Below are 24,435 nucleotides of genomic sequence, written 5' to 3' on the forward strand. Positions count from 1 at the left end.
TAAAAAGTTAAGAAATAACAGGAGTCTTTGAAATGTCTCACTCAGGCTTAGCTATCCAAACTTGTCAAGCTAAGCCTGTTGCATAAAGATTATCTAGAGCATAATATAATAAAGGTGCTAAAATCAAAGGAAAAATGTAGACACAAGAAATTACAATTTGTTTAAGAATAAAGAACCATCATGAAACCCTTCAGATATAAAAGGATATAAATAAAATGTATGAAATATTGCATATAAATTAAAGGTTCTATATTATAAGGAATATGAATGAATTCCTCATTAAATGACTGTCATACCAAATATTATATATTAACAATTTACATCTGAACAACAGAAGAGACAATATGTATGTCTGACTTCTGGGACAGAAACATTAAGAAATATCAAATAAAAGATAACAAATTTTACGAAAACAATTTGACACAAAATTGCTGCATATTAGAAGGATACAATCAGACGAGCGTTCAGCATGCGCAGGCGGTGCTTATGTGTTATGTTGAATGTGCTAGTGTGAACATTAGTACCATTTTCTGTGTGGAATTGAAAGTTTATTTTCTTAAATTGCAGGCTTACTTCAAAAGAGGGGACAGAGTAATTGCAGAAAGAGGATCATTTTAAAGAGACGAGAAAGAGGGATATGTGTTCTGAGGCCAGGATAACTTTATCAGATTCTATTTCACGATGGGCGGGGGTGTTAAAGTTTTGAGTATTATGGACATAAATATATACAAATATTAGTTAGGAATGTTGTTTACATTGTTAACTATGTAACGTAAATAATTAGTTCTTGTGTCAGCCTTGTGCTTATCGCAAGTATTAAATGACATTTTTTTGGTTTGTTTGATATATATACTATCAAATGTAAATGTAAAGTTGTAGATAAAAACATTATGACGGGACAACTCCGATTATCTTTATCAAAGATGATTAATTGTTTATATGTAATATATATTTAAGGACCGCGTATTTCTTTTATTCTTGAATCTATTTTTTTTGTCATTTTTACATTTATCATTTTTTATGCATGTCTGTTTTTAATAGATTATCACTCTCAGAAATATTAAATAACTTGTGTTCGAATTAATTTTCTAGTGAAACTGGGCTGGTATTCAATATTGGTCCTACCAATTTAATCTGAGAACGACACAGCTAATCGGATTACTGACCAATAGAGTGAATTAAGTCAATGATGTATGACCCTTAGATGGACCCAAGTTGCAAATTGAATACATGTACCACCATTTGACTATAATTTTTATGTTTCTACATTTGTTTCTTCATTTTTAAAGTTATTATCAATTTCGATCTTGGAATATTGTTTTTTATATTTGATTAATAAATATAAAACAGTATTATTATAATATCAAACTAAATTCGTACTGGCAAATTTTAAATGGACATTTAACAAATGGTTAAATGTTTTCTGATTTTTATTAAAAGTAGTTGATCGCCATGTATCATTGAAATAAAATGTAATTTTTTTTTATATTAAAGAATATGCCAACCCTGTTTTGCATTTAAATTTTCATAATGCGCTCAAAGAACTTCTGATGTGTGGTTTTCAAATATGTGTTCATTCTTAATTCCATTGCTCAGCTAGTGGATATAATTCATTAAACTACTGTATTCAATACACCATGCAGCTCTTCAAATTGTTTGAAAGCAATCACTTAACAGAATCTGATATTGAAGGGACTAGTCTCCAGATGATTACATTGCAAGAAAAGAGAAAATTGTCACAATTTTTATGGTTGTGTACAGCGCATTGAAGCTTACTAATCATGTGAATCCGCGACTTCTTTATATCGACGATGCTGACGGTTACATACAACTAATTATTAAAATCTGTAGTTTTATTGTAATCATATTTTAACTTTATTACCTTCACTCAAAATAAATATGTTATTTTTTTTTTACTTATTTCGCTATTTAAAGTGCATTATTGTGTTATTTTCCGTTAAATGGCATACTTGAGTTTTGCTGTTTTTTTTCTCCCGAAAACATATCCATTAAATTTATTGAATTTTCAAATGACACTAAAAACAATAGTAATAATTAACTTAAAACTAATGTATATAAGCTCAAAAATATAAGGCTTGAATTAATTGCGTTTTTTTGGATAAAATCTTGGAATTTTATCCTGCAGGAGAAAAACCCAGTACTGAAAAGCTTTTTTTTCCGCGTTATTTCACTTCCGGTGTCGAAGCATAATGCTACTTTTGTTATAAGATGTTGTTTTGTGCTAATATAAATTTTATCCTCTTTCATTGAAACCCCGCGGTATTATTCCTCAGCTTTTCAAAAACTGGGGAAAAACCGCGCGGGTGTGTAAAAAAACCTCGTGTTTTTTCTGCAAAAAATCCCCGCTTGGGTCTGAAATTGGCGGGTCAATATGACAAACTTCCAAAAACATTACGCAAACAAAAAACACCAAAATCATTTTCTAAATGAAGCCTTCTAACTAAATTATAGGCCAGTATTCGGTTACATCGTTATTAAAGCGCACTTGAGTTTGCGAAATCTGGGATTTGCAAACACAAATGAGAGGTCGTTTTTCATGACTTTGAAATTGAACTAACGGCTTTTAAAATCTAAATCAATAACATTTTCATATACTTACATGATACACCTTTATAATCCTCCCATTGGACCGGGCTTCAGGGACTGGTAGACTTTGTCTGGCAAGCTTACGATATTCCCATCAGATGATTTCATTTCGAATGCAACCGAAATGCCGTAAAGTACATCAGTGGTTTCAGGGACTGATCAGTCCAATGGCAACTTCTGAAGAAGAAAAAAACATTCGTGAAAACTATGAACCGCAATTGGCAGATATAGGTCACTTATATAATTAAGAGTTACTTGGTTTGGGACATAATGTCAAAATAGAAACGAAAAATGTCTAAGAAATACATTTGAGCCTGAAACTTGTTACACAATGGACATCATAAGTTTTTATACGCTCATTCTGGCCGTTTTTTAAACACTGATTTAAATACAAAAAAAATAAACAAGACTGAGCCCAAGTTTTTAAATTTTGCACAAGAAAGTAGGCGACTCCTTTTGTTTTTGCGACCAGTTAGAAAATTAAACTAAGCCCAATGCCTCTCAATCGCAGATAATGCAAAAAAAACTCCAAAAATGTTCGGTTTTTACCTTAAGCCAGTATATGTTCTTGGTTACCTTTATGTATGTTTCTGGATGACGCGATATAAGGAACAACGACTTTATAGAACCCTTGTCCGATATCAACATGCCAAAAGATTTTTTATTAATACCTATCGCAATGTTTTGCTGCTTTTAAAAACTGTATAAATCTGGTATAAAAGGTAAATTACGTAGAATAGTGAAAGATATGTACAAAAATGTTAAATCTTGTGTGAAATCATGTACATCTTACTCTGAATACTTCAGTTATGCCGTTGGCCTGCGACAGGGGGAGGTTATGTCCCCTGTTCTTTTTGTCCTGTTTGTAGAGGACTTAGAACTATATATCAAAATAGCGTCATTTCCGGTATTGATGATATTGTATTGATTATGCTGCAATTTGCAGATGATATGGCCATTTCAGGGAAATCGCCCCAGGCAGTTAAAAATCATTCAAACCACATTTACTTATATTGCAATGCATGGGCTTAAAAGTAAATACATCAAAGACAAAAATGATGCTCTTTTGGAACGGTGTTTGTTGTCCGTCATACATGTAAAACTCTATAATATTTATAGCAAGGAGTGGACATTACGAATAAAAGATTTTGAAACAAGCCCAAGAGAATGTTTTCATCCTATCACACAATTTTAAATTGAAATAAACCCTTAAAGGCCCATAGGCTGTAGTTTTGATGCAAATAAATATGAAATATATCTTTTAAAAATAATAACGTATTTATGGTATAGTTGTCACATAAAATGATTTTCATTTAAGTATTCACACAAAAATTCAATATTCAATTATTATTTTAGCAGGGATCGAACCGGGGTTCTGTAGGTTTGCAGGTGAAACTGAATCATCTACACGACGGTGAAAATTGTTTGTTATGCTTTTTTAAAATACATAAATACAATTTATTTAATTTTGGAAAATTACAAACTTTCGAGCGAGATATGTTTACATCCAAATCCTTATATGAATGGTTTATAGGACGCTTGAATAGACGTTAGGACAAAGTTCTTCATTTTGTTGACATGCTTCACTATATGGCAAAATGTTCATAAAAAGTGTCCAAGAGGCCTAGTGCACACAGATAATTATTCATGTGTTCCTTTATCATCAATAAATAGATCAAAATATTGTGTTTAATCAATCGTTTTAAATTTTTTACTTTCAGTTCCACTTTTAAATAAGCCGCTATACGAGTCTGATTCGAGTTTCTTTGTCATTCAGTAAAGTACCCTGATATTAAATTGATTGGTTATCCTATTTTAATGATATAAATAAGCAATCTTCCTAATCTAGTGACATGTGAAGTAACAGAGCTGTGTTCGATATTGAATCTTAAACTCTAAAGCAATTTCAACGCGATTTTATTTTCAGAATGCTTATAAATTGGATACGACTTAGTTCCTTTTTGCAATAAGGTGGTGTAGTATGAAAGCAAGCGAAGGAGATACAAGGTAGATTACAAAAGCAGAGTGATTATGAAATATTATTACTCCATATTAATAATATGTATTCCGATGAATTATAGAGATTTATCAGTGTTATCAAAAAGTGGTATTTCACTGTTTCAATCATAATGAAATATAAGTTTGATATTTGTCCCTTTTTTATTAAAACTGATCCCGTTCCACTATCCATATCGATGACGTCATTTCTGAAATGACGTTACGTGCGCATACAGTTTGGCATATTTTCTAGAAAAAATGCACTTAGGTTGCAAAACGTAACCTCGTGAGCACCGAAAGTGAGTATTTCACTCGTAGGTACTCCACCCATTAAAAATAACCTATGTACTCCCTCGGTGAAAAGTATTACGATTTTTCGTCGTCTAATTTCTCCCCGTGCACCATTACGCTGCTTAAATATTATATGTCATAAGTTTAATTGATTAAAGGTTTCTATTTCGCAGTTGTAAGGTACGACTTAAAATGGCAGTTAAAGGCCTCCTTATTAATACATGTACTAAATCATGCCAGATATTACTTTAACTTTGAAGATTTACGACCTCATGGTATGTGCAAATGCATCATGGTAAAGAGCCATTGATATTTAAAGAACAAGCATGCTTCATCACATATATTGCGACTTGAAAAGAAAACAAAACGACTTCAAGTTTACATGTCGATGCTGTATTAGATTTAAAATTGGCTATGCAAATTTTATTAAATGTAAAGATTGAAGTGTTAAGTAAAAAACACCCGATTAATGCTTGGCAGGTACTTGTTAGTTTGTGTTTCCTAAATCAAAATGATTGTATTAGGAATTCTAACCGTGTTCCATCCCCGTTCTCAAGCAATGAATAGCTTGATGTAAAACTAGATTAAAGTGACTCGCTTATGCGTTTAGACCAACGATTAGTTTTTCCAGTAATGCATCTGAAAACCCTTATTTTATTATTTTTTACTCTGTGATATCGAAATTGCAAAAAAATATTGACAGTATAAAAAAGAACTTTGATTTTAGTGGGGTTCGAACCCATGCGGATAATGTGAAGATTTTTTTTAGAAAACAGCCGGATGGTTCACACGACCACCGGGACTATTACAAAGATGGTTGATATGTTGACCTGCTAAGAATACATTGATAACATCCTGTGATAATGTCAATCAACTTATCACGCAACACCACAGCCGTAATTAACTTTATAAACGCTAATGAAAATTATGGCTTTCAAAACGATATTTGATCTAATACCAACGTTTGCTAAAGGTTTCAGCTTTTGGTATTTTTGCTTTAACACTCATTATGATTTGCCATACTTTATTTCGTAATTATAAAAGAGTTCATTTTACAAACCATTAGCGATTCACTTTAATCAAGCACTCAGTGACAGGACTTTTAACTACTGCATCTGTGTTGCTTGATACATGTTCATACTAAACAAGAGATTTTTGTCAAAAATTATGCCCACCATGAGCGCCATGTTGTCAAGAAAATTTGAACAATTGAATAAAATATGCATGGACCGAAATAACAGCTAATTTGTCATTGACGTTGGATGCCTTTGAGACAGTTTTAAGATTATGACCATTTAAAGTGTGAGGCTAGTAGGTACAGTTTTTAATCATGTTCTGATGATGACTGATCTTTGCAGATAAACATGTATCCTCTTAGCAGCAGGGAATAAGTAAATGTGATGTAACTTTTATGACCAATACGAGTTGTGACCTTGACCTTTGACTCTATGACCTTAAAATCATAAGGGGTCGTCTACTAGAAACCCCCAACATAAAGGTCAAGTTTGACGGCCATGAGTGCAGACATTGTCACGCTATCACACAGACAAAAGTTTTGCGTTCAATATCATTTTGACCTTGACCTTTGACAAGTTTGCTGACAATAGGTACCGGAATTGTCGAGTTATCATTCGGACAAGCATTTGTCTACTGACGGACCCAGAGGCTCCGAGATCGAAGTCTGCTACTGACTAGATTTGTTTCAAACTTTGTGTTTTCTATGGTTAGCTTTATAAATGTTATTTTATTAGATTTGATTTCGAACCTTGTAATACCGAATTGCGATTATGCAAATGGCAACACTTTCCGTTTTTTCTATTTGGGTAGCAATGACTTAGACCCTAAGGGCCCCAAACACAATCACACGAACGGTCTCCATAAGCCCTTCCAACATACCAAGTTTGGTTGGGCATATTTCGTTATTATAGCGTATTTTAAATAGAAAATTAGTTATTTAGAGCTGTTTGCATTTATTTGGCATCATTGGCATGTTATAAATTAATTAGAAATACTAAGGCTTTCGAGATAAAAATATCAATAGATTGTGAACAGCTTTATTTACGAACTTCTTATCAGAAAGATATGGATTGAATCAATAGATAAAGACATATATGGATTTAAAATAGTTTATACAAGTGCTTAATAATAAATAATGCTATGTACCACATTTTACGTGTTTATAAAATTAATTTGTTAATTGTATGCAATAACTGTTATAATTATATAAGTTACACGTATTGGGGTATGTACCATTACCAAAGGCTCGAATTCTAACGTATTTCCTGAACTCGTTAAATAAAAGTGTCAATTTTAATAAAGACCCTTTAAATATATTTGATTACATCAGAAAAGGCACTGGTGGACCTTAAACAATCAATTTACAAAAAAAGAACTCATGCAAAATCTGCGAAAACAACTATAAAAGCGTCAATGTATATATCAGTTTTAGTGTTTATCAAATAATTACTCTTGCTAGATCCTTTATTTATTTGATTTACGCTAAAGGGCTTTCAGCAATACAAACACAAAATAAAACTAAAAGTTTTGCTATTTACCAATTCAGGCAAATTCTTCGAAAAAAAACTATATAATTGCCAATGTAAGTTTTTCTGTTTTCATTTCGGAGAAAAAGTATCAATATTTATTTCCGAACTCCAATTACTATTTGATTAATTGTCAAATTTAAAACATATTTGTGTGGATTTGGAAAAGAGCCCCTACTTTTAACCGAACGAAGGCAAACATTGAAAAATAAATAGCACAATGTGATATAATACTATATATATAAATAAATATATACTGACGAGAAAAAGAAACGCCTCATCGAAAAGTGGCGTTTATTTTGTTGCCAAGTTTACATTTATATGCAAACGTCCAAAATGTACATGTATTCTGACCAACAAATCCAACCAACCGAAACTCGCACGATTTTATTCAGCCAATTGTTAAATTCACTTACCTGCTCACGATTTCCTCGTGCACTCCGTGCGTTTTAACCATGTGGCTTTATCAAGTAAATTCTACACCGATACATGTGCTAGTCGACATACAACCATATATCCCTGTCTTTTTTGACAATTACCCAGTTTCTGATAATGCCGAAGCTAAATAGTGAAGAGAGAGCCAGGGTTTTGGCAATGCTTGAATGTGGGCGAACGCAAGAACAAGTCGCTAGAAGTTTTAACGTCTCTCGTTCGACAATATTACGTCTCATTCGACGTGTCAGAGACACGGGAACGTTTGCAGATAGGCCACGTTCCGGCAGACCCCGTGTAACGTCAGTACGGCAGGATAATTACGTACGTCAACGCCATCTACGTGACAGATTTGTGACTGCTGAATCAACGTCACGCGTAGTAGTAGGTAACCATGGACGCCCTGTTAGTCGACATACGGTGAGAAATCGACTACGAGAACGGGGGATAAGATGCCGCAGGCCGTATCGTGGTCTAGTGCTTACGCGACGTCATCGTCAACAACGTGTTAATTGGGCCCGCAACCATCGCGGTCAGCGCTGGCAAAATGTAGTGTTTAGTGACGAGTCACGTTTCAACTTGTCGAACGCCGACGGACGTATTCGTGTCTACAGGCGACGTCATGAACGCTACGCTAACAATTGCGTTCTGCAGCACAATCGTTACGGTGGGGGCGGAGTTATGGTCTGGGCAATAATTATAAGAGAATATAATTGGGTATTTGCTGGATTTAAAACAGCGTAGGGACAATTGCGACAACACCATAACTGCTTTAGTACTGCAAATCGAAATCAGGAATATTGTCAACAGATTTAAAGTTATCAAATGCACAATCACGGCCCTTCAGCAATAGCTGTGACTAGTTAAAGTACGTGTACTCGTTTGAAATGTACAATACTTGTACGAATATGATTTGAACTTGTACTTGAATAGCAAGCGCCTGATTGACCTCATTTGAGAATGAATTGTGTCCATACAGTTTTTCATGAATCACGCGCTCCTACGGGCCATATCTACTATTTCATTTGGTAAGAGTCCTGTAGGATCATTTCTCCTTGACTTTATGTCGCCCAAAGGCTTCCTTAACAGTATATAATTTAAAGACACGATAATCGAGCGTGTTCCAATTGTTAGGAGGAGCCATACGTCAAACCTTAATATTTGAGTAGAAAAGTCTACAGAATGTTTTATGATGATAAGGCTATTGATAAACAGAAAAGACAAGCAATTGACATCAATGGTAACCACGTGCATAAAACTCTTATGGATTCAATGCATTATAATGTTTGTCGTCTTAGGCGGTCGTAATTGAATTAAGGCCTTTTATCTAGCGCGGTCAGAACAGTTGAATTTTATCATTCATGAGTAAGGAGGATAAAACATTTAGGTTTGAATATTATTTAGACGTTTGTATTATTGTATAATTCATCGTTACGGGCGTCGTTTAGATGATAATGTTTACAGTCATAAGAAGTTAATTAACGAATTTTGAAAAGATACAGTATATAGTCAAATTTAAGAGTACATATCAATCCTTAAACTGTGACAAAATGTATACTTTTATTTGTAAAACCATCGTTAGTTGAGAAGAAAATGTATTAAATAACTGAGTTAAAGTTAAAAAACGTTCTTAGTAACGTTGAGAATTATATTAAAATGGCATCTTTTGTAACTTACTTTTAGTCAATACGTAAGAGTACGATCGTACACGAATTCTTATATGTGTTTACACTCGCAATTATTTTCTACTTTAATCAACGTGTTTAACCCAACAATGCCATTCCGAAGGCCATAAATTCGTTAAAGGTTCCTTTGAAAAATCCTACTTTTTGTTGAATAAAAGTAAACAATTAGTATTTTCATATTTGTATTTAAAACAATGTACAGAAATAGTGCTATATTGCTTTTGAAAGCTCACTGAAGTTTTGACACTTGCTGTCACGCGTCATCAACTTACTTTGTTGAAGACACAATGTTCGATTTATTGTTTCATTTGAGTTGTTATATAAACATTTACTGCAGAATCCAAAGGATGATGCCCGGGATAATTCCCAACATACATTTATATATACGTTTAAGAATGGGATATAAGCTAGACTACAATTGGTAACGGTGCAACTATGAAGATTATTACCCCAATTTTCTTGCCGTCGACTTTCTTCCCATTCTCGATCATAAGTTTGAGTTTTTTCCAAAGTTAATGTTGAGTATTAAATTGTAAGTTATAAGAACTAAGTTATATGTTATAATTTTGAAGTAATTATTGATTATTATTAATTAACTAAAATGGCGCTAATAGGCTTCCGTAAATAGGCTTCTGTATAAATAGAATACCTAGTGCGTGTCAGTACGTTTAAAGAATTAAGATCTTCGCTTATTTATGTGTGTTTACCTGGACGACTTGTGTCAAGGGCAAATTCTGTATCGTTATTGAAAAAAACAATCCTGCTTTAATGTAACGATTTATACTGAGGGACTAGACTTGTTCATCGGTTTTCAATATTAAATTACATCGTACCAAGGGACATCAAACATAAATTGTAATAAAACTATAATTATGCAAAAAAAGTCGTTAGAAACAGACCATCTTTAATTTGTCAAGTATCTTTATGGGGAGTTACAATGTATTGATTTCAGTATATCCAAGTGCAGACTGCTCACGAATTCACGCAATAGAAACCGCTATTTGTTCAATGCGAAATTTATGATAAAGCACCGCATATAGGCAATATTAGAGTTCTTAGCGGAAGCAAGAGCTGTTCAGGTAGCAAGGAACTTGAATGTCCTCAAACAGAAAAAACGGCGCGTACGAGCAAGCCAAATGCAGAACGTACGAATTAAGCAAAACCGTGTTATAAATAGCAACTGTAATTTACTCAATGCTTGTGGAACTTGTCACCGAAAGCCAAACACGAATATTAATAATTAGTTGCACGGAAAATTGGGCCTCCTTATTGTAAACCTCTTTAATATATCGAGTGATATGCATATTTTAAATTGTTTCATTACTCATTCGCTGCTCAATGCGGCTACTTATCCACCGGTAAGTTCGTTGTTTTATTTCAAACTTAGTAGACATGATTTATTTGTCAAAAGTAATAATTAATCATAGATTTAATGTCTTGAATATAAAAACATGAGAGGTGCTACTGTAGAATGATCGCATTATTGACGACATGAATATGGTATGAGTTTGTTTGTGGTTGCTTCTCTTTATCTAAGATTAAAGTTTAAAAAAGCAGCGTGGATACAATGGCGGTGTCAACACAGATTTACAATTGTTATAAAGTTTCAATAGAATGCGGCTTCGCTGATTCTAGGCGAAACGCCAGAGACGAACACATTATACTTAGTTATATGACATGAAGAAAATTCTAAATAATAGAGAAGAGGCGGACTGAATACTTAGATGACATGAGAAATTCTAAATGATAAAGAAGAGGCGGACTGAGTTTCAACCTCATTTGTTGACGCATTGTCAATGACGCAGAAATTGCGTATTGAATGAGTTGCAGAAGGCTGAATATTTAACGATTAAGTCTACACCTCATGGTTGCTTATCTGCAGTTTTGTTTTCTGAAAATAAGGACAGTATTAGCGTTTTGTTCATGTTGATATTGAACTGATATGCTTAAGTTTAGAAAAAAAAACAAAGGGGCCAAAGAAAACTATAAGCGTCAGACTATATTTGGTGGACAATCAAACGTATAAATAAGTACGCGTATTTCTATATATCATATAACTTATCTGCATATCTGAAGTTACGTTTGCTGAAAATAAGGACAGTATTCTAATCATCATCAGTCACGATACAAGTTAATATGCAAATATTGTTATAAATTTATAAAAACCGGCATTGCTGATTTACGGCAGCATCGTCCACTATCATTCGTTATAGTACACTAGTAATAGTTTATATATAAATGATTAAATACAATTTTAAAGGCCATATTGAAGATTCATGGTGGAATCGACAGAAATAATTCGTTTTAGTTAACGGTGGTAACACCAGTAATAGTTTATATGTAAATATTGATATAAAATTATTATAGCAACATTGATGATTCATGACAGAATGACCAGATATGAATTGTTTTAGTACACGGTTTCACCAGTAATTGTGTATATAAAATTAGATATTTTTTCTAAAGTTATAACAAGCAGCACCGCTGATTCAAGGTGGACTCGCCAGAGAAGATTCATTTTACAGCACGGTGGATTAACCAGTACTAGTTAATATATAAACGTTGTTATGAAGTCTAATCTAACATTATGAAGTTTAATGGTTCTCATGTTAATTCTATTATCGGGCGAAAATAAGTCCAGCCGAGGACCCGACGATAGACAGTGGAAATGTTTTTCAATAATTCACCAAAATGTCATTAGTGTTCGATCAAAATTACTACATCAAAGACGAGCTTTGATATTTTGTGTTCCACGCAGACACATTTTTCTCCTTTCTTGATGACCATTATAATCTGTTCCGAAAAGAAAATTTTACCCATTTCAGTTCCAATATCTATCATTTATTTTAAGCAATAACCTCCATTCAAAACCCCAAAAGATTCAGCCCAGGTTTAAACGAATCCAACAAGTAGATTCATTCTAAGGTCATGAAATAGTTTTTAACAAATAAATAAAAAGAAAGCCCGAATGAATCCAGAGATTCATGTTTCAAAAGAATTTTGTTCAAGTAATAAAAGGTTCAATGTTATCACATTTGATAAATCATTTAAATGTATGATGATCTGTTTATATGTTGTATTTAAGTTATTATAATAGAAAAACAATAGAAAAGAGAACCAGCTAGTTACCTTTGTGGTTATGTAAAGCCTGTTACTCATGTTAAGAAATTTTTTATTGAAGGCATTTAATAAATCATGTGATTCTGAAACAACCAAAACCAATGTCAAAACTGTCAATCTGTGAAAGTGTATCTTTAAATATGGTTAAAAAAGTATTAATCGATGTCTTTATCACTATATCAATGTGTTATTACCAAAACGGTGAAGTCATTCATTAAAGTTTTGAAATGAATTCACAGGCGTTTGTGGGAAAACAAGGTAAATATCTACGAAACAAGTCATAATAATTAACAAACCTTAATTTTCAATCCTTTTCCTCGTCACTGATACACTCCAACTGATCCGAGCCCGCTTGAACCATTTATAGTTACAACTAATGCCTGCAAACTTTTTGTTCAAGGTTGGGTGACAATTGCATGCCAGTTTGGTTTTCAAAGGATTGTTAATATTCTATACAATCTGATCTGAATATCGATAAACGCTTGTCTAACGTGATTTTAGAATTATGTTTTCAATGATCGTTCTATTAGCAAAATAATCTTTGTATAACTATTCTCTAATATCGAGGTTATGACGCATAACATGTCAAAACAATTGGAACAGTTTTTGTTTGACTTGTCTCCAAAGGCAATATGGTTAAAGAAAAACCTTGGCGTCATAATTTCAAGAGAAATTGTTCCAAAATCAATATTTTCCTTGTTACAAGCAAAATAGCAATCATTATGTTTATTTAAAGTGACACTCCTATTCCAAATCAATACGTACACATGTATATCAAACATCAATTTTGAGTGATAAACCTTTAACTTCTTACTTAATAATGCATTTATGCAAGATATTACATACTGATAACGATATTGTAACCGTGTATATAATAGCAAAAATAATAAATGATTGGTGTATGATAAAATATTTACTTTGGTCTGCTATAGTCTCATAAGGCAGAAATACTGCGTTTTATGCTCATTTCATTCAAATTAAACTCGATATCCTTTATAAGAACCATTGTTTTAGACATTAAGTCATCATTTTTGAATATTAAAACAATAATATTAATTGTGGTAAATCTTATTTGGGAGTAAAAGTGCTTCTTTAAATAAAAAAAATGTTATTGAAACTTATTTCTGAAGCTGAAAATATGAATGGAAATGCAGCTTTAAACATAACTGTTTGTTAAATTAAATTATCTGTTAATTACCATGCCCTTAACACTGCTGCAGTGTTTTTCATTCTGTTTAACAATTGTAAGATTAACTTAATCTATTTATCAACTTAATTAACCCGTAAACGTAATAACCCGTAAACACCCGGTGTCTAATTGTTGACTTATAAAATAACAACGATATATAACTAAAGATAACGCGAATCAGTATGAGGGTTACAAGTACAAACTGCATGCAGAGCAACTGAACTCCACAGCTAGTATATCAATGGTCCAAAACCGAGGTCACATTGGCAGTAAACGTTAAAAAGGAATCAGTGATGTCCCTGAAAACGAGATGAATAGTCAGCATTTGGTCGGTGGATTTTATTGGATCTTTAATCTGGCTCGGCATTGTTTGCTAAAAAAGGGCCAGCTAGTAAAATTGCAGACATCGCTGATTATTTCAAGGGGCACCTGTGCGTTTATTTAATAAAGTAATCGTTAAAAATGACCCTATTACTTATACGAATAAGAGAACTTGAGATAACAAATTTTTGAGCTATCACTAATGAAGGAATAAGAAATAGTGATAACCTAGTATAATGTATGTAACTGAGCTGTATTTGATGTTGAATTTTAAACTCAAAACAAGTATAAACGCGATTGTTTAAGATCAAATTAACAAATCACATAGTACTGTTTTGCAAATATTTGAAGCAGTCGTCCAATTTTAACCAAATTATATTTTCGCTTGAAGGAGGTTTAAGCCAGTCTATTATAGAAGAATAAACCTGAAAGACTATTACCCTATTTGTTATACTCGCCTTCGATTTTCTACATCACGATTAGTTTATTTTCCTGCAAAAGTGCAATATGTTAGGTGGCCCATTCGACGAGTTTTCCGATTAGATTGTTTGACATTATATATATATATATATTGTATCATATTTCACAGACAGAATGTAACTTGTTTAGTGGTGCGGCGGGAAACCTGCGACCCCTGGATTGACAATCAAGTATAATTCCATTGGAACACGGATTCGCCACTATTATAAGTTATAAAATATAAAATATAATTTATATGAAATAAGTAACGATAAGTTTTCAAAACCAAATAATAACTCTCTAAATACTTACATAATAAGTTATAAAATATAATTTCTATATATAATTCGTTAGAGAGATTGTTTTCGATTTCGAAATTTATTACTCAAAATGACACTAATTAACTAGGTTAACACAAGTATGCTTTTGTATTATCATTTAAAAATAATCTACGGCTTTGTACGGTTATTATGTTTCAAGGGCAAATGCTTTGTAGCAAGCCTATGTAACTTCCAATTGAATATCAAACAACGATATCAGTAAAATTAGTCTCAAAGCTTAAGTCAGCTACGTATAGAGCTCAATCAACGCAGCGCAAAGCTATTGAGAATAACAAAAGGCTGATTGAAGTTCTTATTATATTTTATTGTTCACAAAAATAGGTCAACTTTATAATTACGCTAACATACACCCTGAACAAAAGACACAAATGGAAAACTACTGTGAACTATTTCGTGCGTGGTAAAGAAAATTTGCTGCGGACAGGGCTATGTCGGACAGAGATTTTAGACTTTTCAGCGTTACGCCCAAACCTTTACAAAGCAAAAGTGTTTTACAATTTGACGCAACCTATTTCAAACACATGTTTATTGCTGAGCTCTGGTGCAAAATATCAACGAACTGTCTTCAACGATGTAACAACTTTGGTAAAGACGTTTATAAGGTCGAAATACACAGTATATATAAATGCAGTATACATGAACGGGATAAATGACGTTTTACCGCTTACGTCACATAACTTGACGTGAGTTTTGCCCATGAACACTTATTTACAGTGACCGCCCTCTTAATTTGGATTACCCTACAATCACTTATCACAAAACTAGATACCCTATAACTAGGGCGGTTGCATTTTGTGATTGGCGTTTTGTTCAAATTTATTGACATCAAAATTGAAACAAGGAGATGCGAAGTAGTGGCCTAGTAGTTCTCGATAAATTTCAGATAAATAAATGCAAAATTGGAAAAAAATACCAGACAATAAATCATATTTCTCGATATGTTGAAATAAACACTTGTACTCAGTCTTCATTTACGAATTGCCGCCTTTTATTCTATTGTTTTCATAATGTCCGTGAAATTAGCAATCTGGCAGTATGGCAGCGTGAAATAAGCAGCCTGATAGCGTGTCAGAATAGCAGTCTGGCAGCGTGGCGGCCTGGCAGCGTAATGTAAGCCGTCTAAAGGCCTGGCCGCGTAAAATTAGCAATTTGGCAGCCTAGCAGCGTTAAGTTAGCATTCTGGCAGTCTGGCTGCCTGGCAACGTGATGTACGCAGTCTGGCAGTCTGGAAGCGTGAACTTAGCAGACATGCCGCGTGACAGTCAGAGTGGCCGCGTGACAATCAAGCTGTTTTTCGTGTTAACATTGACCTATTTTTTCGTTTCCAAACCGAAAGACAAAATAAAACATTGCAAAAATTGGAGAAATCCAGTGTAGCGAAAGTGCCTATATAGTTATATAAGGAAAATACGGTTTAACAGTTCTCAGGAATGAGTCTTTCAACAGATCAACTTACTTCCTATATATATGCAAGGATACTTCTTGCCCTTAAATATGATGTTTTTAATTTAATTCTATGATTTTTACATTTTGGTCCATTTTAGGGTTTTGTTGGTCACCCAAAGTCACATTGAATAAAGAAGGAGCTAAAAACTGTTTTGCTATTTAAAGTTATTTTTAGACACCAGGTCGCTAGAGCTGTTCAGTTATCAATGATCTTGAATGTCATCCAACAGAACTATACAAGTCAACGACGGTAAAATAACGAGTAAAAGCACGCCAAATGCAGTGGGTACGCATTGAGCAAAAGCCTGTTATAAATAGCAAGTTAACGATTTGAATGATATAATTTGTCAAACCCCTGCGCAATTGAATTAAAATAAACTGTGCACAATCTTTGCCCTTCAGTATATATCCAGTTATGTTTGAAAACAAGTCAGTGTCTTTCACCTTGAAACTATATTTAGTGTACACTTAATATCATACCATATAAGGTAAAGAATTTACTTAATATCATACTATATAAGGTGAAAATCCCGGGGTTTCACCGAATTCTTTGTACTTGAGCGTATTTAGCTTCATTTTCCAATAATTTCAGTAAAAATAGCAATAAAGTGTGTCCTCTAATTATTAAACCTAAGAACATTAAATACTTAGCGTGTTTTAATTTGTTTGAAAATAGAAAAAGAAAGCAAGAATAAAGTTTATGTCTTACGTAACATAAAATTATGTTTTTTATGTTTAATAGATGAAATTCAGCGCTACGTTTTGTATCTCATTGAGTTTAAAACACTTTTTTGATTTCATATGAAAAGGGCCACTGGGTAAATTTGACAGTATTATAACGATCACTTACAGTAAATACACCCAGCTCTCGTAAACAGAAAGAATAAAAACTTGCAATTCGTGCTCATTGTGTGTAATTTCAATACCTCCTGTAGTAGCTACAATAATGAGCGACCAGGGATACTTTTTTTTATTATTTTGACATAGTAAAAAGATACCAAAAGACTCGTTGACGGCCATTTAGGTGGACTACCTCCTGTAGTTGGTGCAGTAACTTCATCCTCATTGAAATCTTAATCGTAACGTTCGCTACATTTTATTACGCTGGCTACGCAACACATGACGTTGGAGGTGACCTTTATAACACACATATCACTTAGGATGTGTGCGATATCTTTCTTATCTAATCGATTTGAGTTGAAACCTGAAATGACGTCACGAGTAACAATTGTTCACAATGCTGAAACTTCTCTCTAACATAAAGCAACGTACCGTAAGTTTCAAATTTCTTGACAAAGGTCTATCCGGTTATAATGCAGACATAGGTTAAATTTTTCTTAACTTTCCATATAAATCATATCCATGGTAGTCGAAGTGTACCTGACGAATTATTCGAATGAAAAATGAAAGTTATAGTTTGTTTATTAATGCCGTTTCTGAAATGTGTTTTTGAAAAAGTGGTAAACCGGACCTGGAGTGGGGGGCGTGGTTACAATAGACTGGTGCATTTAACGCGTTCTGTTGGTCTTGCCTATGTTATGACTACGCACGTTTCTTCTTGTAACAGCGTTTTATTGAATTTGTCATCGGTGACTTAAGCTGGAAGTGACTGCAAATGCCAGTTTAGGCTGCACTCAGCTACACAACCAAATATGAAATATAATTACCCCATTTTTCTTCTCGCCGACGTCTTCCACCCCGTCATCCCCTAGACGACATTGAGTTCATGTCAACAAATCTTATAAATCACCAGATGGAAGTTCTTATATATAAGAACAATTTATAGTTTTTTTTATTTCAAAGTTTTACATTATAACTATAAATGACACTAATGGGCCTCCTTAAGTTGGCTTCTGTATAGATTTAATAAATTGTGCATGTCAATACCTTTAAAGAAAAATATTCGTATTCATTGATGATTAAGTATTTTATTGAAAGGTTAACCTGTACGATTTATTTTATTGGACAAATGCTGTCTTATTAAAGCCCACGTATTGAAGTACGAACGTGCTCAGAGCACAGTAGAGTACGGGTTTCAAGCATTCATCGCACTAAATGTCATCCATACATGCGTTCTACTTTGATTAATGTGTGTGCAAGTTATCTTTTGAACCACACCGTCCTGAATTCGTAAAGTATCTTTAATTGGGAATTATAATGTATTTAATTCAATAGAATCATGTATAGACATACATGTTCACGGATTCATGCAATAGAAGCCCCTATTTGTTTAATGCAAATTTTACGTCAACGCCTTGAAAGGAATGGCAAACCCAATGCATCTAGCCATTTTGACAGTTCTTAGCCGAAGCAAGAGCTGTTCAGGTATAAAGCTTTTTAAATGTCCTCAAACAAAACTATACATATCTACGACGGTAAAATGGCGAGTAAGAGCACGCCAAATGCAGTATATACGCATTGAGCAAAAAAACTGTTATAAATATCAAGATTTACGATTTGAATAACATTATTTGTTGTAACCCCACGTTATTGAAATAAAACAAACTGTGCACAATCTTTGTCCTTCAGTATATATATTACCTGTTTTATATTTAGAATACACTTCATATCGTAACACTTTAATGGGGTTTAACCGAATTATTTGCCATTGAGCGTATTTTACTTCCTCTTCCAATAACTGCACTTAAATGAATAGCAATCGGGTGTGTCCTCTTATTGTTAAACTGAAGAATAATAAATACTAAGCGTGTTTAAGTTTGTTTGAAAAAAAAAGCAATATTAAAGTATAAATTATTTGGTATTACGTATTATTCAATTATGTTTATAAGTTTAATAGGAAAAAAATCAGCGTGACATTTAGACCTTTAGAAAGGTCTAAACCTTTGTAAATTATGTTTTGATTTCATACCTTCAGGGACGTAGGTATGCTTAATTATATTATAACGAGCAGTCACAGTTTCTGCATCCAGCCCGCTTAAACTGAAAGTTTACATAACTTGCAATTCGCGCTCGTTGTGTGTAATTTCAATACCCCCGGTAGTGGGTGCGGTAACTACAATCTCATTAAAATCATAATCGTAACGTTCGCCATATTTCATTACACTTGGTTAGCAGAACATGACGTTGGAGGCAACCTTAAATGACCTCTACAACATACATATTTATTAGAGTATATACGATAACTTTCGGAACTAATCGCTGAAACTTTAAATGAGACATTGACAATCGCTGACTGAAATGGGGTCTCCCTTACATACATCAACAACTCGTCAGTTTTAAATGTCCCGGCATAATACATAGGACTGCGGTTATGAGGCAGACTAAAGTTCAATTTGTTCTGAATTTTCCATATTCAGAAGTCGGAGTGTACCATATTGATTGAATTAATAATTTAATCTTTAGTTTGTTTATAAATCCAACAATATTTTATCAATGCCACTCGGTATACACACAGAAAATCTATTGAGGAAGTAAATGTCTTTCAAGCGCGAAAGAAACTGACAATGTTTGCCCATTCACTCTTAGCTTACCTACACTATGACAAAATTAAAACGTTTTTATTTTTTGTTATATCAAGAGATTTAATTTGCTTATATACAATTGTTAATATGATGTAAACCCGTGCGACATATTCTCAGTTGACCAAAGAGTAATGTCGTGATGCAAATGCTGAAGATCTGTTTTAATAAAATTGAAGTAACAATTACAACGTCTGAAGTATGGTGTCAATATTGGACATGGATGGTGAAAATAAAATGATATAATACGTACTATTATTGGGGGAAATCTAGATTTTTTTTATATTATATTTTTTAAATTAGTTAAAAAAGTAAAATAAGCACAGTATCCTCGATTTATGGCGTATATATATCTCGCGTTCAATTTAGTTCTGAAGTATTTTGCCTACGAATTGTTCACTCTAGTCTAAGTCCTTACGACTGAAATCAGGTACGACTTCTTAAATCTGATTTTATATGGATATTTTTATGCTAAGTATTATCTTCATTGTTTGTAGTAAATGTTGTACTTGAAAAACCGGATGTCCTCACAAATCTAAGAATTATTTGGCATTCTTATACGTTTTGGTGATCTAGTGTTAAATTCATACTAGAACCAATAAAAATGCATAACTTAACTGAGTTGTTGTCAAACTCATGTCTAATTCATCGCGTTTTTTGTTTCATGCGTTTCTTTATTTTTTGATATTTTTTCTCGGGTTCAGAAAACTGTCAATTGCCCATGACATGTTTTCGTTTCGGTCTGCAGTATAAACGATAGAAACGAGACTACACGTTTATATGCATTATTAAACTAAGACCGGTAAAGCGTTATCATTATACAACCCTGGTCACATATCCACCGATTCCGGATAAGGCGCCTGTACGGGCCAAAACTCCACAGCAGCCGCAAGGGTACGGTGGCTATCCTGCGGACGGTTTGGCAGCAGTACGATTTCAAGATCATCGTTTGGATATCAAACTATGTCCGTTCGTATCTCTCACAAGTCCCGTACGATGTGTAAAACTCGATGGAAAAACGGCAATGTCTCCACAAGGACTAAATAACCCGTCCTATTGATACGTAAGCAGTACTTGTGGCAAACACTCAGGCTCCTCCTGTAGTTGAATGTTCAGTTTATTATACGAGCCAACCTTTATGTTTATAGTATGCGAACCAAACTTTATTTCCATCCTCTTCCGTCCCAAGTACTTTGAAAAATGCAGTTGTAATCAGGGTACCAAAAGATGAACAGCTCCCTTTGATAAAAAGAAATGAAATAAGTTCCATTAAAACAAATTAAAGATTAAGCTATTGACATCTACCAGCAAGAAACTACCAACAACATGTACTCCAAAGGAGAATACATTTCCGTTAGAGAAATATTTTCCAATGTTATTAAAAATATGGTCTGGCGGTTTTATCGGGATTCCGGATGCAATCGGTTTTTACGCCCAAGTATATGTGGAACACAATGTGTATTATAGAAGCTGATTTTTTTTCTTTAACATCGATTTAAATTCAAAAATGTTACACAAGCACATCGAAAGGGATGGCCCTAAATTTGTCTAGTCTTACGGTTATATTATTTCGGATTTCGATAACAATAAATTGTCAAAAAATATTCGAGGGGATTGCAAAAAGAGTCACAAAATATTAACAAAACAAAGGCAAAATGGTACATATAAAGGTAATAAAGAAACCTTTTTCTATCCACCTTTATTCGTGACTGAAAACTGATGCGAACTGGCTTCAAATATTGATTTTAAGCTGACGTCGCACTAAGACCTTTTTGAATTCAAGTGCACGCGTTTTTGTCCGCGGTTATCATGTCTTAATTGCATGTCGTTTGACATGTTTTAAATCAGACTAGATAACACGTCTAAATTATCGAAACACGCTCGGATATCCTGTCTTTACATTTTACCATATTATGGAATTACATAACTTGCAATTCGTCATGGAGTTTAACGAAAATGTTCCTACAACAATCCTCTCCAATTAACCAACTAAAAACAGACCATTAACAAAACTAATTATGTCGTGAATCTAAAAATTTATGAAACCCTGAACCTGAAAAAAATCAGCCGTTTAGGTATTTAGAAATCAAATGTCCCTAAGCAAAACAGTGTTATAGAAGTGCCCTTTTTAAGGAGATATGACACAGGGAATTTGCTTCTTAAAATATTTTTGGTTGTTTTATTTTTGGTTAAATGTTAGATATTTAATATAATCAACATTAGGAATTCGTACTTCCGTCTCCCCCCCCATCCTCCTCCACGCTGGGTTTGTGCCCCTGTCAAAGTTTGTTATAAATACTAATATTTGTTTTTATATAATAACGAAGTAATAAGCGTTATATATGACTGAAAATGGCACTTAAAGGTTTCCTTATAAGCTGTGATAAGTGTTTAATCGAAATATGATCTGAACGAATGTTTTCAAGGAGTATTTTAAACAAATAGCGCATGATTCACTGTTATGATAGTTAAATGTATGTTCAGATGTTTACTTAACGCTATCAAATATTAATTGAAACACACTCATGCGTTATCAATGTGGGTGATATGGACTTGGGTTTGAATGTATTCTAATGTAAATACAGTACAATTTTAAAAGATAATTATTGTACGCTTTAATTATTGTACGCTTTAAATCATACCAAGGCAATTGATAACAATATACTGATGTTTTATTTGAAATACCTTGTTGCGTTTTAACGAATATACTTTCTTTTGTCAACGTTATTTATCTTTAGACATACCTTACAAACACAAATAAGCTTTTAGCAAATTAAGATGTTCAAATCATAAATTGTTAATTGAAACTGGTAGGCATAATAATATCCCAAGAGAAGAACGCGTTTGTCGGTTTTGTCTAGATAATATTAACATTTTTGTTTTAGACTGTGAATAATATGCATTCTTTATAGGTTGTAAATACAATGATATACGAACGCAATATTTATTTATTTGGTATTCTTATGGTACTGAATTAGAAGATTTTTATAGGTTATTAAACACAAATCAATCTGAAGATTTACGAAAAAACTAGCTTATTATTTATACCATCTCCTTCTAAACATTTATGGTTAAGGGGAAGTAATCATGATTTTTATTTACACTTTGCTTGTATCGATTAATTACCCTAACACAACTGATGTCTTTCTTGTATGTTATGTATTTTGGGCCAGTGGCCTTTAATTACTCAATAAATTGTTGACTTGAATTGACTTGATTTGCCACAGATCTTATTACACTACTTGTTGTTATTGAAAAATAAATGGTACTCAAACCCGGGCTTCCGGGAATTTTCGGCTGGAGGATTAACCATTTTTGTCTTCTGAAGGATTAGCGAAGACCCCGGAATCGATTTGCTTTAAACCGTCAGTGTTTTTCTGTTGTTTACTACAAATATCGCGATAAAATGGTCTAAATTTAACTATTCAACGTCGATAAAATGTTTTTTTTTATTAACATGAAAAGAGGTATCAAATAGGAGCCCTTTTTGTTACTATTTCCCGTCTCGTCAATTTTTATTTAAATGTCACATTCTCGGAATTGATCAGTTATACGTGTGTATATCTAAGAATTAAGATTGAAAACATTTGTTACTTCTTAAACGTTTCTTATTACCATAGTATCTGACCGTGAAAAGTGTCGCAAAAACCGATAGAAGCTTCATTCTGAAGATTCAAAGTATAGACATTTAAATGTAGATAACTATTGCTGCAGTGTAGTTCCGATGTGTCATGAGTTGTATGAATTATAATTTTAGTTACACACCTAGCTTCTACTGTGGTCTTGGCAGTAGCAGTTCTATTGAGCAATATTGTGGTCCCGAATTCGAACCCTGGAGCCGACAGGATTATTTCAAGCGTCATTATTTTTATTCTATTTTATTATATCTCAATTTTAAACATACATACTTAGTCTTGTTTCTTATATTTAAATGTTAAACTGTATTTGACATGTAAAAAGTGTTTTACATTTGATGACATTAACACTATCGCTTATGAACATTTAATATTTGCCTGGGAAAGTGAGACTTCTTGTTTAGAAATATATTGAGCTGTATTTGAAAATCCATGGTTCTGAACGGCCAAATTTTTCATCTACTCGATTTCAATTTAACGTTTAAGTCTTAATTCATTTCATTTTTGAATACAATTTATTCGTTTAAAATACAAAGTTACGTTATTGTTTTTTCTTAGCTCGAATTTATATTGATTTATATTTGAGAACTGTAATGCAAACTACATTGAAAACAAAGAGTATCGAAACATTTTACAAGGAAACTGTTTAAGGGGCAACATATATTGAAATGAACAACACAAAGTACACACAACCCAAACAGACCACAGTTGTATCAGACTGTAACCCAATAAAATATGGGGTTACAGCCTTGAAACGGTACGCAAAACAAGAGTGCACTGTAGGTTAAAAATGCTGATAATGTCATCTCTGACACTCAATTCGTCTGCCTGAAAAACCTAACAACCGTTGATGCTATTATTTGCAAAACAGAAAAAAAACTGTGCTTTC

At 33.2% G+C, this 24,435-nt stretch overlaps 1 protein-coding gene across 2 annotated transcripts in view; it reads right to left on the bottom strand.

Annotated features, from left to right (window-relative positions):
- LOC128225184 (uncharacterized) overlaps positions 1–13,064 on the bottom strand; it is a 36,637-nt gene extending 23,573 nt beyond the window's left edge. The window contains exon 1 of one of the 2 annotated variants that reach the window (XM_052935239.1): positions 12,973–13,064. The gene's annotated coding sequence lies outside the window, so the exon portion shown is untranslated. The remainder of the gene's footprint in view (positions 1–12,972) is intronic. The other variant, XM_052935242.1, reaches the window with a different exon arrangement.
- Positions 13,065–24,435: the final 11,371 nt, after the last annotated feature.

This window comes from Mya arenaria, chromosome 2 (genome assembly GCF_026914265.1).
Source record: "Mya arenaria isolate MELC-2E11 chromosome 2, ASM2691426v1".
In the NCBI taxonomy this organism is placed as follows: domain Eukaryota; kingdom Metazoa; phylum Mollusca; class Bivalvia; order Myida; family Myidae; genus Mya; species Mya arenaria.